Genomic DNA, 19,021 nt, shown 5'->3' with positions numbered 1-19,021 from the left:
TGTCTTAGCCTATAGCACTACTCAAACTAGCTGTTACATTTTAATTTTAATTGGCAATAAATCTTCTTCCGATGAAGTTTGTTTTGTCTGCAACAGTAATCAATAGAGTATTCCTGATTTTATATTAACCCATGAGCTCTCTCACTCCAGCTCTTCCTATCCTTGTCCCGCTGGGGAGAGGGGCTGTGAGATGCTGGATGAAAGTTTGGCTGTTAGCCAGGATTAACCCACCGTGAGATAGCCAAGTATATCGAGTACACAACACTCTCGGTGTAGCTGCTGAAAGTATTTTCTGTGATAAAATATGAGTTACTTTCAGACCTGGTACTAGGGTCAAGTCCATCAAAGAGATTCTCTGATGACAGAAAAATGCCACTTCATGGAAAAAGAGAAGTGATTATGAGATTGTCTCTGATTTTAGCAAGTTTTGATTTTGGTCATAAACTGTAACTACAGACAGAGAGTAGAGCATTAATTAAATCAAATAACCTACATCATACAGTACATAATACATGCCATTCTGTTCCTAAACTTGTATCACTAAAATCAATGAAAATCTTGTCACTAGTATGACAGAGAGGATGATTGCCAGATTAGGATTTATGTGCCTGACTCTAAAAATGCTACCTATCCAGAATGATATTATATTCTGTAATAAATGAATCATAAAATTCGAAGCAAAGGGATGGAGGGACTGCACAGAGGCTAAATAAGAATCAATAAAACAGTCATGTTATTCTCAGGGTGGGTTATCGAGTCAGTGCTTTACAGAATCATTCTCTGACAGTCCAGTTTGTATTTGTCAGTCTTAATGTTAATTTCCTACAAATTGCTTTGCCCTTTGGCAAAGAAGAAATTTCTCTATAAAGCTAATGTGTTGGGGTTTGGGGTTTTTTTTAAAGAATTACTAATATAAACTTTTTTAACAGCATCCCAATTCTTGAATTTGTGTTTTCACTTACCCAGCAATGAAAGTGATCTATTTTTGTTCTGGTTTGCTTCACCTGTGTTTGACAATTTCATCCAGATAATATCAATTAGTACTTTTTAGTTATTGTTCATCTTTCTAAGAGAAGAGGAATAAAAATGGCTAAGATTTGCATTCAGTAAAATCCTTAGAAAGGGGAAATCTCTTATAGTTTGAGTTTTACAGAAGTTTCACTGCAATTTGTCTAAAAAGTGATCTTCAACACCTATTGCTGCAGTTTCTACTGACAACACATGCTAATGATCAATTATATGTAATTTTGCCTGAACCAAGCTATTTGAAGTCTTTAATAATTCTAAATGTATTCCTTATAATTTTAACCACTCTGATCTCCACATAATTGGTTTAAGAGCCTCATTCTGATCAAGGACTTTACACAAGTTGGTAATTCCATTTATTGAAGCACACAATGATACTTGATTGAAATGGCATTTTGAAGAAACAAAACTAACAAGTTTTCTTTTTTTTCTCAATAATTTCACTTCTCTTCAAAGATCAAATCTATGCACCTTGAGAAATATTCTTTCTTTTAAATGTACATACATTTCTTACAGAAAATGTAACTGTATTGTTACATACTGACGTGTTTAACAATAGCACCTTTAAGATGTGACAGGGAATCTGTTACTGCAGAAGTGGTAAGAGAATAATACTAATGGTAACAGGAACATAATTTTGAAATGAGAGTTTAGAAACTCTGCCTCATAGCTCTTCATCATTGTCCAGTCAAGAAGCATTGTTGTTATTAGCAAAAACATTCTCTCTTCTCGATTCCAAAATATGATCTCTTTTGCAAATTTTCGGTAACAAATATTTCAATATTAATACTTAGTAATTTAGAATAATAACTTTTCAGGTGTATTCCCCTCTGAGTAGCTGATGCATTCTACAGGGAGGGAGCAATGAAGATGGTGTAGCTGGTAATATAATTGCAAGTTACAATGCTGGTGTGAGTAATATCATTGTTGCACAAGAAAAAGGATGGAAAGACAATGAAAAAAGGGAGTATACATTTAAATATGTATTTTTTTGTACACATCTGTGTGTTATATAAAAGAACATTGGAATTGCGTAACATATGCATGAAGTTATATATTGGAAGAAAAAGTTTGTATGCATAGGTTACTGATGAAAGAGAAGGGACAATCTGAGAAATTATTAGGAAATGGAAGGGAATTTATGCCCTGAACACTGTGTCTCAATAGTGCTTTACTCATTTCCTGCAAGTGAAGGATATGGACTCTTAAGGCAATTAAGTGTGGAGTTCATTTTTTGAAACTATTTTAACTACAAGGGCTGTGTTATTATATTTGAATAAACTTGTGTTGAAGAGAATCCCATGGGAACACCTAGGTATCCCACCGCCCACAGACAAAGCCAGATATTCCCTGTCACTGCTGGCAGATGTCCATCCAAATCTGCTTCTAGAATCACCATTGGTGGAGTCTGTCAGTCATAGAAACTGCACACTGATCTGTGTCAGCGGGTTTTAATAGAATACCTTTAGAAGAGGTTTCCAATACCTGAAACAAGTTGATCTTACTGCAATTTAAGCTTATAACTTATGGTTTATCCTATTCACCAAAAGCATGAAGAACAAATGATTCTTTTCCTTTGATCAGCAGTCTTTCCCATATTGGAAACTATTGTTACCCCACTCTGTATTTCGTCCCAATGATGTTTTATCACCACATTTTTACCCTGTTCTTTTAATCTTATACCATGATTTTGAGATCTCCGATCACTTTATTATCCCACTGAATTGGGCTATTTTCCATTGTCAATGTCTAGAACACTAGAACACTAATGAGCAGAGCAGAGAATTTACTTCATAAACATAAATGATTTTGGCTTGATTGTCTTTGGTATCTTCAAGACATGTAGGCATACTGTGCTGAATTACTTGTCCCTGTATTTTCCACAAATTGAAGGTGGAACGACAAGAGTTTCATTTTCTGACCCTTTTTCACCCACTTTTTTGAAGGTGCCTTCTTTAAAGAAACCCTTTAATTTGCTTTGGTTTTTTACAGTTATCTCGTACCTGCTTGTTCTCTATAGTTTCTCAAAAGTGATGACTAACTGTTCTGAGACCCTTTCAAACAATTCTGTGAATATTCAGGGCAGAGTTCATAAGATGATTAGAACAATCTCATTTTTACAAAAACTACAAAATAGATTGGTTACAGACAAAGTCTTATCTCAGCCCTTTTTTTTTCTTGTCATTGCTGTGATGACGGATGTAACCAACCACGTGCCATTAATGACTGGTACATAGGTTTCAAATTTCTTTTTCTTATATTTCTCTCCTTTTTGCATTCTTCCTCCACAATGGGACTCATCCTTTCCTTTAATCTTCTTTATAGTAATAATATGTTTGCAATTATTTCTTATTAACCTTGATGTCTTTTGCTAGCTGCATCTCAACTTCTCCTTGACTTTTGCTACTTGTGTCTTGAACTGCTTTGAAGTATTCATCTTTCATTCTTCAACTTTCATCCTCTACTTCAGGCCACTGCAGACTTCAAGGTTTAATGTATTTGTCTTCTATGGCTTTCCCCACTCTTCTGCTATTACTGCAATTCAATCCTTCATATTTTTCCTGGAGGCTAAATGCTCCAAGGTGCTCATATTTCTCATTCTTCATGAATTTGATTAGATTGCTAAACACCTGTGGATCTCTGCTAGCACAAGTACTGTCAAAAAGGCAGAAACCACAAAGATTCAGAGAGCATGGTAGCTCAGATGGTCAGCATTAAGGACACATCCATCTGTTTTTATGGACAACTTCCATACACTTCAGAATAAGGCATTGTTATATGGACCTGTCCAAGATCAGAGGCAGAAGACCATCTTAAAACAGGTCTAAGTGAAATTCTTACATGCTTACAACTGAAACAGAAAACATCTTAATGGTGTGACATCTTTGCTTGACACTGCATCTAATCTTTCTGATGTTCTATATAGCCCCAACAACCACAGCAGATGCAACAGGAATTCACAAAGATAAATCGTGGAACTCAGGCCTTCAAAAATAAGAGAATTTCTTCTTCATCCAAATTTGTTAAACACAGAAATATCTGGCTTTTTATATAATACAAAGTGAAGAACTTCCCCAATCAAACTCAGGAACTCAGATTTGATCAAACCTATTCAAGAAAAATACCTTGTCTAGAGATAAAATCGTAATTTTTCACTTTGGCTATGGAATATTTTGAGTTGTCACCATCAAATCTAATTTTATGTCTCTAGAAAAGCATGCAATGAATTTTTCTATTTGCTGATGTTCAAAAATTCATAATTCTTTTCTTGTCCAGTGAACAATTTAAACTGTATGTTAAAATTTACAACACAATAATAAGCAGTGCCTTGATGCCAAGGACAATCTTCTATCTCTACATATCAATTCTTTTAGATGTAGTTTATTCATTATAAATTGGTAACTCTTCTCATCTGACCGTTCTCAGTAGATCATAAAACATCTGAAACTTTTCCTATCCTGGAGTTTTGTCTGGCACACATCACAGCTTCCAGAAAAAGGCAAATGTCTCCTTGTGTCCTAGTCTCAGACACACCCTCTCAAATCAAACAGTGTATGCAGTATATTTTCTGTGAACAACAGTCATAACATCATAAGATTGATAGAGCTTCTAAAGCAATGCCTGTCTTAACACCTCCCAGTGTTATTCACAATCTCCTTGAGAAGGTGTTTTCCTAGTTTAAGCATCTCCATTTTACATGTTCCTTACACAGACGTACTCAGCTTCAAGAGCTGTGGCTGAATTTTCAGATCTGGCTTTATTTAAACATCAAACCATGCTGGGCATCAAGTTGACATTTGTGTGTTGGATGGTGATGTCTTTTAACCATCTCACACCATAAAATCTCAATAGAAGCAATTCATAAGTTGTGTTGGACATAGGTACCCTTTGTGAGCTTTGACTTATCAGAATTTCTTTCTCGCCTTTCTCGCAATTTTCTGTAATTAAGTATTCTAGAAGTTTATGGAGTAGGTCAGCAGTTTTCTAGTCATACCCCCAATAGTTTATGTTTTCCAGAGTATGACTGAAGAAGGTTTTCCTCGTATTTTTTATCTCTCAGGCAAAAATGAGAAATAAGGATAAGCAAAGAGGATGTGATACTGCTCCTATTTTTACCCACTGAAATTTTCCTGTTTTTTCAAATATGTTGGTCAGAAATATAGATGTACAATTTGAGTTATGCTCAACAAAAGGTACTGTGGGTGACAGTATGATATGAAAGGTATATTTGGTTTGGGTGTCCTTATTTCATGATGCATTTTAAAGCCTAAAGTAAGTTTTAAGGATAATATTGAAAATTCACTTGTATAACTTACCTGGGCAAGTAATTCTAGCGCAGACAAAACTTGAAGATGAAATATGTAATGAAACTTTTAGCTCTACATTATTTTAAATAAGAATGAAAATAACATTTAAAAAAAGGCATATTACATAGCAGAAGAGTTTTGGGTTCTTTTAAATTTTCTCTCTGAAACATATTCTTCTGTTTTTCTTTACTATGTAGATCACTAGCACCTTTTAAGAAATGTCTTTGCAACACAGTTTGAAAAAACATTAATTATTCTAATCATTGTGGTTGATTAAACAGGTAGGAGACCCTTTTTGAATCTTCATTTACCACTTTTTCCTCCTTCCTGAGGGTTCTGCACAGCTGGAGGTTTTCAGCCCCATTGTAGCTTCCTCCTCTTAGTAAAGTTCTTTTGGCATGCTAATTAATCTCCTCCCCAATATTTACTCTCCCTGACCACAAGCCATTGTCTGCTCTTACATCTTATTTTGAAGAGACAGGGTTGTTGAAATTCTTGAACGCCTCTCTTAACAATAGCTCTAGCCTATACATAATGTAGCAAGCAAGAAAATTATTTAATGATAAATTTCTAACCTTGAGACTGTTTTCATGGGGTTTCTTTAACACTTTACAAGACTTTGCTTTTCTTTGTGTGTTTGGTTGGGGGTTTTTTTGGGGGGCAAAATTTGGGTTCTTTTTTTTCTGTTTTGCAAGAACACTAATCAAAATTGCAAGGTTTACTCTAATACTGAAACCAATTTAATCCAATTTATCCAATACAGAAACACTCTGCTTTATATTAGTTCCTATTTCGGACTTTTTTGAATCTTATTAAGAAACTAATGTTTACCTGTAAAATGTTTTATGCATGATCCAAAGCAATTGGATACAATGCAACATATCTTGTTATGATATACTGGACATATATTGCATATATATTAGATATATACTGGTTATTGCATATCAAATATCCTATCAAGCTTTATCTTCTTAATAGAGCACATACATATTAGACACTTCTAATGTATTAATTGCCATTGAGACTGAACAGAGGATTTAATGAAATCCAAATAATTCTAATAATGTCTAAAAATGTTAATAATAAGATGTCGTTTATGAAGAAAGTTACCCTTTATCAAAATGTTTTATATGAGAAATAAAAGAAACAAAGCTCATGTTTTTAGGCAACAAATATAGGTAGCTACAAATTCGGCCTAATATGTCTCTGAAAGATGTAACTCTTTTCAACTTGAAAGGGAACCAAAGTCTTCACAATACTCTTCACAAAAGCAAAAGCTAAACTGATCAAAATAGAGCCATCTTGCCCCTTTCTTCTGTCAGTAACTGAGCAAAGGCCTTTCCCCACAAGTATCCTGTTTTTTATAGTGATGACAGGTTTACATGCAATACTTTATTGACTAACTGTAGGCTGATCAATTAACCTATAGAACTAGCTAGAGACAGTCACATTACTTAGAGTTTGGTTGAACTCACCCTGCCATCTCCACCTAAAACATCTCTTTACTGTAGAATCATAGAATCATTTAGGATAGAAAAGATATTTAAGATCATCAAGTCCAACCATTAACCAGCACTGAGAAACCCATCCCAAACCACACCTGTGTCACATCTACATGTCTTAAATACCTTCAGGGATGGTGACTCAACCATTTCCCTGGGCAGTCTGTTTCAGTGCTTGACAACCCTTTCCATGAAGAAATTTTTCCAAATATCTTGACTAAACCTCCCCCGCTGCAGCTTGAAACTCTTTCTTCTTGTCATCTGTAAGAAGTGAGCAACCCACACCTGGCTACACCCTCGTTTCAGGCAGCTGTAGAGAGCAGTAAAGTCTACCCTGAGCCTCCTCTTCTCCAGGCTCAATAACCCCAGCTGCTCCTCCTAAGATTTGTGCTCGAGACCCTTCACCATCTCTGTCGCCCTTCTCTGGACCTGCTCCAGCATCCCAGTGTCCTTTCTGTGTGAGTGGCCGAGAAATGAACACAGAATTCTGGTGTAGCATCAGCAGTGTCATGTACAGGGGATAATCCCTGCCATGGTCCTGCTGATACAATCTGATGCCACTGTTTCTGATACAAGCCAGGATGTCACTGGCCTTCTTGGCCTCCTGGGCACACTGCTGCTAGACCAGCTCCTTTTCCGACAGGCAGCTTTCCAGCTGCTCTTCCCCAAGCCTGCAGGGCTGCATGGGGTTGTGGCTGAAGTGCAGGACCCAGTACCTGGCCTTGCTGAGCCTCAGACAATTGACCTCAGCTCACTGATCCAGCCAGTCCAGATCCCTCTGCAGAGCTTGCAACCCTCCAGCAGATTAACACTCCCACCCAACTTGATGTTAATCTGGAGGACTGCACACACTGAAAACAATTTTGCTATCAAAGTCAAGCTTAGCTTAGTTAACATGATAGATTTTGGAGCATTGTAAGCATTAGAGGAATCTGTATTGCCACAGAAGAGAAATCTCAGCTTTACAGTTCAATCACCACATCTATTCTTTGACTCTGCTTCTAGACCTGTATAAGACATTTCAGAATTACATGGGTTAACTGGCTTATTTTTCTTCTGCAAAACCACATGTACAGTTGAAGCCAAGTCCATTCCTAATCAAATACATAATTTGACAGGAGTACACATTTGTGCCCATTAAGTTAATTTGTTTTGGGCCTGTAGGCACTATCACACATGCTGTATGTCTTACCTTGTTACCAATTCAGTCAGAAGTGAGAGTAGGCTACGCAATTAAGTACAATTTCTTTACAAATAACCTCCATATGAAGTCTAGGTCTCTGAAATGACATTTCTTTTCTTATTATGAATGTGCTGTAATCATTAAACCTTCTGTGTAATTTAAAAGTAAGTTAAATTGATCATAAATCTTGCAAAAAAATAGCATTTTTAGGATATAACTCAGAAGAGCCTCTGTACATTTCTACCCAATTTTAAAATATGAAAAAAAAATTACTGCAGGAAAAAACCTCACAATGGCACAATTCTTCAGGGAAATTTCATTTATTAAAATCTCCGATACCTTTTTCATCTTTCTGTGACTTCCTGTCTTTCAAAATCACTTCTTTCCAATTAATTTCCTCTTCTGTGATTTTCAGAATACAGATATGTAGTTTCTCTTTTGCCTATTCCTTTTCATCTTTTTCATCTCTCCCTTCTTCTCTCACTTTCTTCAGTTAACAGCTTTGGCTGTATTTTATCTTAATAATTATATATATGGTCAATTTCAGAAGTCGAGAATTGATGGAACAAGATTGGATTGTGGAACAAGAAGACCACAACAAACACCACCTCTCTAGAGTAGAGCTGGCCTCCCAGATTACCAGGACTGATGAAGCTATTGGGAGTAGACTGGCACTAATTTATAGATAATTGCAATTTCCAGCCTAATCTCTTTGTGTTGAATTGGACATTTTGAATTGGCAGCAGTGTTTCATAATTGGCAGCTTGTCTTAATCAGGACATCTAAGAACCATAAATTTTTCCATATGATCATTTTTGTAACTATTTTGATTTTTTGGTCACCTTTAATACATTAAAAATCAGGGAAAAAAGTTCTGAAACAAACAAACACACAGAAACCCCACAACCAAACAAAATAAACATATAAACTAAATAAAGATAAATAAACAAAATAAACCACAAACCACCAGAAAATAACCCAAGGAACACAGGAAAGAAACTCTAGTTCCATGGCATTCCAATTAACAAATAGGTAAACAGTAAAAATGTGTTCGTGCAAAATAATTTCTTCTTTTAGGAAGCTAATTCTGCTTATTCTGTGGGCACTTTCACACAGCAAAATTTAACACTTCATCCAACCAAACTGGAAGATTTCATTTTATCAAAACTGAGGTGACCTACTAAAAAGTAGTTTCAATCATAATTAATTGGCTGCAATTTGTAGTTTCTGTATTTCAAAGACTAAGTTTCTGAGTCCTGGACTCTGTGGGCCAGATATGTCTAAACCTCAAAGGAGACTGTAATAAGTTGTAGACGATGTAGTTTTGTCACAGAGCCTGGTCAAAGACCTGGAAATTTCTAACCATCTGCCTTCTTAGGTAGACCATCGGAAAGAATAGGAACATAGTATTTAGACAATAAAGAAGTAATTCAGAGATACCAATATATGCAAATTGATATTCAATTAAAATTAATTTTTCAATTCAAGGCAATTAAAACACTGAAATTAAAGAAAAAATTCCTTTTTAAAGTTAGGATTTTACAAATAGTTTTATGATATTGCCTTTTCATCGCAATTTGACGCGGAAGAAAATGTGAAAGGAATGAAATATTGTTCACATTGTGAGGAGTCTGGAAAGCAATTTATAGACTTGCATGCCCCTTACTTAAAGATGATTTTCCATTAGGATGATCTGTTTCAAAGGGCACAAGATACCATGGGGAGAATTACCATAATTCCAGTCTCAACCCTACATCCCTCTGAGATGGCAGTTTTTCTGCATCCATAGCAAACATCTTCTTCCTAGCATAGACACATAGTATGCCAATGGCTATGCGTACAGAGGAAAGTGGGGAGAAGACTTTTCTCAACTTCCTCTACTTACCTTGACAAGTACAGGGCTTTAAAGGTCTGTAATTTACCCAGAATTTAATGCAGCTAGGTTTAAATAGATTTGTTAGGTCACAGGCTTAACATTTCTACTGAATTTTACTGCTCATGAATAGGGATCACATGCTTTTCTACAGTAAATTTTGTTATCCTATGGCGCCTTTCTGGATAGCAGTGAAGACACTACTGTCAGTCTGATGGAAACCCACTGAGCTATCCCCTAGATTCAGCAGTACCCCACCAGTAGACCTGAGTTCCTCCAGAGACTCTTATAGAGCTCAACAGAAATGCAGAAATGTATTGACACAGCTGATGAAATTTCCTTCTTCCCTTCCTCTCACTTTGCATGTGGCTAGGCTGTATACTAGACCATAAGTTCACCTTCAGTTAATGGCTTCTCAAAGAATAATTGTTGGGATGTTTTGTTAGCTTAAAACACTATGTGTCCAATAGTTTCCCAATTTATTAGAGTAAAATAATGGTATGTTAATACACAACAGAGTATTACAACTTTGCATTTTTTAAAAAAATTGCTTTTTATATCTATTTCACCATAATAAATTATTATGATTTATTCTTTTATTATATTAACATATATCACACCAATCTTAACTATACCAACCCTGGAGATACAACAGCAAGTCATTCTGATCTCTCACTGCTATTGGTTTTGAGGATTTTTTTGTTTGCTTTGTGGTTTGTTTTTTTTTTTTTATAGTTCTCATATCCTTCCTATCATCAAGGTAAGCACAAATTTCCTTTACATTGTACAAGTGACATAATTTCCCTATATTACAGATAATAGCCTAGAGTGCTCCTTCCTTGCTCCAGGATTCATTTGAAGGAGGCTGCTTGAGTTTCAGAGAAACCCATAATACCCAGCATAGTCTCTCTAAATACCAAATTGAAGTCATCACTCAAATTGTAAGAGAGACAGAAGGCTGGACCTTTCAAGATTTTTTCTACTCTTTTGTACAAGTGCAGTTGTGGATTCTATACAGAAATTTAGTACATGTATCAGGAATGATACACTCAATAGCAAAAGGAAGAGTCAAGAGCATAGGAACTGAAATTTACCAGCATCTATCTTTGAGAATCCAACCCCCAAACTGTTAACACCTTTGAAGGAGGGGTTGCATTGCATTCATTAAGGGATGCCAATCCAGACTAATTGTAGGAAATCGATGTCTGAGTTTTTCCAAAATCCTGCACAGCATCCAACCTCATGTTTATCAGAACAATATCAAATAATCACCTAATTATAGTAACAGGGTGTCCCTCCGATTCGGAGTTACAGAGCAGGAACAGTTTTATCTACATGATAGAAGACTTTCTTTTAATCAAGGTGGAGGAAGGTCACCATTCTTCATCACTCTGTAACTTTTTGCATTGGTGACCACATATTAGAGTCATAACGCTGGGGTTACTCAATCCTTTCTTTTTGAGAGAGACTCACAATAAACAATTACATTTCCACCTAAGGTACCCCTGCAAGAGGGAGAAAATCATGCACCAAGAGAAGATTAGAAACCAGCAATGAGTGAATGACATAGAGCTTTCTGATTTTTGACATTAACCTGTAACTATCTCAGTAGTATGAAAATTAGCTCCAAGATAGGCCATAGTTCTGAGACCAAAACAGAAGCTATGGGGATAGGTAATATTTTGAGACATGGCACAGACATTTTTATACAGTGTCATAAAACTTGTGCCTAGGAAATCATCTTGATATCTCCTCTCAGACATTGTTCTGATAATGCTGCACAGAATTAGAACAACAGAAGTAAATTACATCTTCCACATTACATGAATAGGCTGCTTTGATCAATATACACCAGGTAGCATTACAAATGCCAGAAGCCTGCACTAATCACTAAAGACTTGAAATTGTGTTTTGAACTTGATTATTCCTGATCTTAGGCCATGTACATAGATAATATAAAAAGACAGAGAGTTATAAAGCATGCAATGAATGCTTTTCTCTTAATAATAAACTGGGTATTTAAAATAGAATTGTCCTTTCCATAACTTGTTCAAAGCATTTTTAGCAATCTGAAAAAGTGTGTATACATATTGATTAAAATGCTTGCTGTTCTAATCCCTTATTAGATTTTTTTGGGGGTGGTATTTGAGAGGTTACAGTAGGCAAAACTAAAAGGTAAATGGTGAAATCTTTGGGGTTTTGATTTATAACAGATTCATGTTTTATAGTGCCACTACTCCCTTTTTAATTTTTTTTAATTTTTTTTTTTTTTGAATGGCAGGTATTTCCCTTTTCTTTTAATTTCTCCATTTCTCTGATCCTATTCAGATATACTCACTAGCCAACTGCTTTATGCAGCTGGAAATGAAGTTGTTTTGTCCTGCATATAATGCCAATGCACTCACAGGGAATGAAATACACGTTTGGGTTAACAGTCTGAAGAATGGTAGTGGTAAACTATATGTACTCTGAACATTTGGAAAGCTTTTTCTTTTGTTCCTTTAAGTCCAAGAGTAGTAAATTATAAATTTCTTCAAAATTACCCAGATAATAAATAGAGCAGTATTAATTAATGTTAGGTTAATGGTTACAAAATGACAATGAAGATTAAGAACATGACAGTCTTATGAGAGTATCTGTGAGTTTTAAGCAGGAATAAGATATTTAATAATAATCTTCATTAACTGAAATCAAGGAGAATACATTAAACATTCCAATTCCTTAAGACACAGTCATTTCTAAATTAACTTTTAAATTTAATTTAGTCCAAGATTCAAGAATTCTAGGAACGTGACTAAAAGGTAGCTGCCAAAATACTCTTACCTTTCAAAATTTACTTCTAGAAACCTCTTTAAATAGACCCATGGTCATGCTAACATCTCAGCGGGATAGCCCGGCATGCGATACTTGTGCCTTTTTCCCGAAGTACTTGGGAGAGCATCGCCCCCCGGTGGCAGCGGGAACCGCATTAAGCCAGTGAACCTCGGTCGAGATGGGGATGGAAGCTGAGCAATTACAACTCTGCTACTTGCTCGCCGTCCTAGCAATACTTCTTTCCATTCCTCGTTTTAAAAATGTGATATTTAATTTCCTTCATAATTATTTGTTTGAGAAACTGGATATTATTTGTGTTTCTGGGTGTGTTTCTGTTTCTCCCTTTTGCCACAACTAGTTATACCTACAAGAATTCTTGATCCTGGAAGCCTTGCTTGCAGATACCAGAACCCGTGCCTTTACAATTATCCTAAGGTGTCTCGGCACCCCAGTGTGACTGCAGACATGTGTCAGGACTGCTGTTCTTTGAAAAGCTAATGCAAGAGTGTCAGTAAGAGCCAAGCAGCAGATTCTTGCGGTGACCAGCATTTTAATGCCCACAGAACTCCACTGTGTAGATCTGTCTTTAGAATCAGCTGTGTTTACTCTCAGCGTGACATTTTCCTGCTACAGCAGTGCAGCAAGGAGGCAAGCAGCGCTATCCCCCTGCACTGACATGATGACAGACTCAAGTCCAATAGTCTCCCCTGCACATCTCTGCTTCCTTAGAAGACAATAGAAGCTGAAATTAAAGCATTGTGACAGCAGCTTATCTTCTTAAGGTTCTTGAAAAGCATCTGCAATTGCTCCATGGACACCAAGGAAATGCAACAATTTTTCAAAGTGTTAAGCCTGTCACAAATTAATAGATCTATGTAGGTGTGTGTAGTAAACCAGATTATATGGCAAGAGGAAGGCTGCATCTTGTTAATGAAGAAAATATACAGGTCGTATAATCAGATGCTACATTAATGTTGTTGGCAATTTCATGGAAAATGAATGAAAATTTTTCAATAATATTTACAACAGATAATATTTTGTGGGAAAGATTTAAGGAAAGCAAATTTATTGTTAATAATAAACCCACTTTCAGGAATACAAAAGGAATATTCATATACAGGTCATAATTTTGACATAGCAAAGGAGGCAAGATCAAGAGAAATGCTTCCTGGAGAAAGTAGCCCAGTCTGGAGATGTAATGAGAAGTGCCAAAGGATAACTTGTCATTTTCAGGTAGCAAAGACAAATGCTGCAAAGACACCCACAAAACCTCCACATCTGTGGAAATGTTTACACTTGAGCTGCCTAGGGAATATATTTCAAAGCAGCAAAGCCATCCACCCAAAGCAAGACAACAGTCAGATCACTAGCTCTGTCACTTAGAAAACAGGGCTGAGTTCAAATATAGTATAAGGTTAAGCAAAAAGCTCAGAGTCAATTTTTTTTAAATATGAAATTTTTGTAAGAGTACTTTTCATAAGCTTTGACTTGTTGCTTGACTTATTGTTAATGTGTTTGGGCATTGTTATTGCTTGTGTCTAAGGTTATACTGTATCAGAACTTCAATTTAAAATGGACTTTTGCAAATCATTTACTATGCGTGCTTGAGCCAAGTACAGCAAACAATTACAATGATTACCCATTTTTGACTCTGCTAGAGCTGCATTACAGTATATGAGGGATGCCTGGCACTCTAAGGCATTCTTTCAAGTCACCCTCAGTCAAGCACACTAAATGAAAGGCTTCTGTAACTTCTATCAAGTTGTTAAAGGATCAGCTTCCTGCCAGATTTATAATTATACTTTCCACTTAACATTTTAGTCTTTTTTTCTTTATAACAATGTCATATTTCCCATTTGTGGAACAGCAGACAAGGTCCATAAAGACAGTATTACTATCAGCTGGATCTCCCAGTGCTTCACTTGTACTCTCAAAAATGCTTTGTACACACAAACACAATTAGGGATTGACATGTTGAATGTACCCATAAACACAGTTCTGATGTCTTGGGATGTGTTAGCTCTTGTCTTCTGCATTGTTCAGAAAACCTTTCCATAGGACTCAGAATCTCCATCTATCACCGAAGGGGTATCAGGGACAGACAAAGGTGATACAGAGGCATCAGAAGGAATGAAAAGCACTTTATTATTAGAAATCCACAGTTCTTATAGAAACTATGGTGGGCCTAAGACCTGATTTGCCTTTAGGAATCTTCTCTCACACTGTTGGTGAACTATGAATAGCACACACTGGAGAATCATATCTATAAACAACAGTTACAGAAAGAAAGATAATATTTGTTTTAATTCTTTCTCTGAGCTTTCTCACAGCTTCCCAGGAAGATCCTGGGACAGCTATGTCTCTCTCTGTTCAGAGGATAAGTGATTACCACATCCATCTGCACAACTATCACCCTGGTTGAAAGCACTCGGGCACTGGCACGTATCAGTACAGAGTTGCCCGTTTCCCTTGCAGCCTGTAGTGCTTCCATCCTTAAGAGCCTCATGAGGCAAGCTCCAGACTTGAATGATTTGCACATACACAGTTAATTCTATTGTTAATACTTCCTAATACTGCCAAACTGTTTCCCACAAATTTAGAAGCAGCAGTTCACAGGGTGCAGAACGAGTTGCCAAGTGTCTGATAGAATCTGAAACAGTTGCAGGTTTTCATTACTTTCAAGTTTTTCATTCCCAAGGTAATACATAGTGGTTTAGTAACTGAAATGCTGTAGAAATCATGCATCTTGTTTCTTAAATGGAGATTGGAACGCTTTGAACTACACAGGATCTACCTTTGAGAGAACAGTGAGGGCAAAGGGAAGTCATAGGGGACCATGAGAGGAAAGGCCTAGATATGGGATAAGATTTTAACAGGAAAAGGAACTATGACTCCTTGGATTAGAATACCCTGAATTCTTCAGGTTAAGTGTTTCTACCCAACAGTGAACTAGGTGAAAGTATGGGAGGCATAGAAATCTCCTGACAGAATTTCTCTTGAGAAATTTCTTCCTTCATTTTTAACAAGGAGATAAATCAAATATACTATCTAGATCAGCACCTGCTGATGTTACCTCTTTACTGGCAGAGTTTCCCAGTACAGAGTGACTGTAACTGCAGGAGACTTTTTAGAACCTTGGGGACCTTTCCAGACTCCTGTTTGTCTTTCCCTGGCTGAAGAGCATAGGTTTTGACAGAGGTAATAACAAATTTATAGATACTATGTTTTGCTGCAGTGTGCATGTAGTTGTTTGTTTGTTTGTTTTTTAAACTATGGACTTTTATCACAAAAGCAGTTAGTAGAACACATTTTGCTTAAATGTAAAATGGCAGTCTAAATCTCTTTTTTTCCTTTCTTCTTCTATTAGCACTTTACTTTGTCCTCCAGGCTGCCAGAAGGGTATGCAACTTTTGAAAGTGTATCATAATGGCAGAAAGCATCTACCGGTCCATCAGTTTCCTTACATTAAAGTAAGTATACCTCTTTCAACTATTCAGTGACTTTATTACCAGGACACACTTTTCCCAAGTGCCACTGGACACTAACATGGTGCTAAAAGAGGCAAGATGTCCTTCCTCCCTCACCCCATTCTTTGGCTCAAGAATAGCATGCTTCAGAGTCTCTAAGATTTTAATAGGCCATCTAAAAAGTTTGAATAGTCCTCACAGAACAGATGTTCCTTCAAAGCAGTCACAAAATGCAAAACATACTACAAGTGTGCAATTTATTTTTGCTACATAAAATATTCTAAATTTTGCCTTTGGAGATGAGTATAACATTTTCAGAAATTCCATTAAACCCTTTATAAAATAGACTCTGCTTCTAAAAATGCAATACTATTTTTAAGATACACATTTTTACCCCGTATGTTTTTCTTTCTTGCCAGTAAAAAACACCAAACAAGCCAAACCCAAGAGTTCAAATTGGCATTGCTGAATTTAGCCTCTGCATATTCTGATGCAGTATTAAGCACTTAAATAACAAGCTCCATCCTCCCAGAAAACAATACAGGAAACAGTGCATCAGCTTACCTTGTAGAAAGGCACGTGTAATGCAATCAGGTTGAGTGGACCTGGGTTTTTCCACTCAGGCACAGCAAAATGTTGGCCTCTTGTTGAACTTCTGTCCACAGCTATCGGTCTCAACCAACTTCTGGAGAGTGGAAAAAGTACATCAGCACTACTAAGCTGCTTTTTGCCTCCCAGATAAGCTGTGCTATACATACTTCTCTCTGTTCCCTTAATCCCTTCAGTGTCTCACCTAATGCAGTCTTCATTGATTGAGCTTTACAAACACTCCTTGCAAATGAACACTAACAAAACTCTGAAGGGCGCTATCGTTTGTGAACAATAAGACCTTCTCTCAGACAGTTTTCTTGAAGTAAAGTAGGTGAATTAAGGACTTTTGAAGAAATATTAAAACATGTTTGCGCCAAAGTACAAGATCATCAAAACTTTCCATTAATCAAGACTTATGGTTTAACAGAAGATTCCAAATTTGACCTAGCAGAACTGAAAAGCAGTAAATCTCCGAAAGTACCCATCTGCCACAGGATTTTTTAGCTTTCTTTCCATTAGCCCTTCAGTAAGGTCATTTTCAGCACCCGAAGACTTGGCCTGCAGGAGTTTCTTGCTCCTGACTGTCAACTCTGATGTGCTATATCAAGATTGTAAAAAAGGGGGAAAAGATACAAAATGCAATCTTAGAGGAAGTTGCACTGTTTCATTTTTAAGGACTACTCATAATTTCATCTCTTGTTTTTGTCTCTATATCTTCTTTGCCATTGGTTTGATTACTTTTTCTTTTCTCTGAAAAACTCTCATTTTAAGACAAATTGCAATTCCGCCATCCAATAAAAGAGGAGTGGTCTCTCCTTTCATAGATAGCCTCATGCATATCATTGCTTGAGACAACAAAGTTATCTGTAAGGCAAGGACTTTGCAAGACTTCTTAAGAGACTGTGTGACAGAGATGGAAGAGGTGAAGTCTGAAAACTATTGGCAGAAATAAGACAATTGATTCTTTTACTTAACGTAACTGGAGAAATTAACTCTCAGCTGGTAAGAGAGAGTTAAACAGCATTACCTTCTACAATGACTATTATTTAGATTCAATGACAATGTCAATTTTTTTCCTTACACCGTGTGGAAATGGCTTAAACCTAGCCCAAATATGGTTAACCAGTTCTATATTCCAATTCAGTCAAATTTCTTCCTTCACTGTCAGTATTTAATGTTTCAAAACTTATTATGATATCTATATTAACAATGCAAACTTAGTCAGAGTCCAAAACATAGTCAGAGTCCAGAAAAAATTTAGATGTTTGAAATTTGTGACTCAGTCTGAAGTCAATAATATACATACAAAATATGCATATTGAAAAGATGCTCAGGTTTTCCACACAACATTACTAAAATCTATGCTGCATGCTTTTCTCTGTCAAAATAGACTTTAAAAAATACAATAATTTTCAGCATAAAAACAGTGGTATTTCACACTATAAAATTATTATTTTTCATATTTTTCATAATACCATAACACTCCTTAATATCTTTTAATCTAATGTTTGTTTATCTGTTTCACAGAGAAGTTTATCACATCAGGTAGAACAAAAAAAAAAATCAAACCAATAAACAGTTGAGAACTACGTAAACATTTCCTTATTCACAATTTGGTAAACACAATACATGGTAAAAGATGAAAAATGTAATTATATGGTTTTGCTCTCTCTCCAGCCTGTTGTATGTTAAAGAAGTCTTCACATACAAGGCTAGGTCACTCACATTCTTTGGGGTTTTCTTGTTGTTCCATATCTAGTGGGCTGTTTATGTGAGTAGTTACTTTTAGATGCAGAGCAGCTGGAAAACGTGAGTTCATCTCCGTGGTAACAACCACATTTTCACTGGAAGTATCAGTTACTTTGAAGACTTTCCACGTGAACGTAATTAAGATGGAGGTAGACAGCACAAAGTATTGTTTTATCAGATGTATCTTTTTTTTTTTTTTTAAATCAATGTAGGGTGATACATCAAAGTGCTGTGGAATTAATGTACAATGGTATTTTGAAAGACAACTGGTAGGTAAGAGTAGAAGTAATTTAAATCTAAGTCCTAGTACTAAGGCTATTTAATTTCTGACTAAATAAGATCATTATTACTAAAGGAGGTTTTCATAGCAACAGTCTGAGATTATTTCTTCTAAAAAGACTAGTTCATTACACTATCTAGTACTGGAAAAAGGAATCAAATATTTCTACAATTTGTGGGCATATTGATGGAAAATCAATGGAGAAACTATCACAAAAGTGTATTTTATT

The 19,021-nt window shown here is 36.1% G+C and overlaps 1 protein-coding gene across 2 annotated transcripts in view; it reads right to left on the bottom strand.

The window, feature by feature from the left end:
• SPOCK3 (SPARC (osteonectin), cwcv and kazal like domains proteoglycan 3) overlaps positions 1–16,845 on the bottom strand; it is a 185,311-nt gene extending 168,466 nt beyond the window's left edge. The window contains exon 1 of one of the 2 annotated variants that reach the window (XM_038134214.1): positions 16,737–16,845. The gene's annotated coding sequence lies outside the window, so the exon portion shown is untranslated. The remainder of the gene's footprint in view (positions 1–16,736) is intronic. The other variant, XM_038134219.1, reaches the window with a different exon arrangement.
• Positions 16,846–19,021: the final 2,176 nt, after the last annotated feature.

This window comes from Motacilla alba, chromosome 4 (genome assembly GCF_015832195.1).
Source record: "Motacilla alba alba isolate MOTALB_02 chromosome 4, Motacilla_alba_V1.0_pri, whole genome shotgun sequence".
Classification (NCBI taxonomy): domain Eukaryota; kingdom Metazoa; phylum Chordata; class Aves; order Passeriformes; family Motacillidae; genus Motacilla; species Motacilla alba.
The sequence above is the reverse complement of the archived record's forward strand: the minus strand, read 5'-3'. Positions and strand labels throughout refer to the sequence as shown.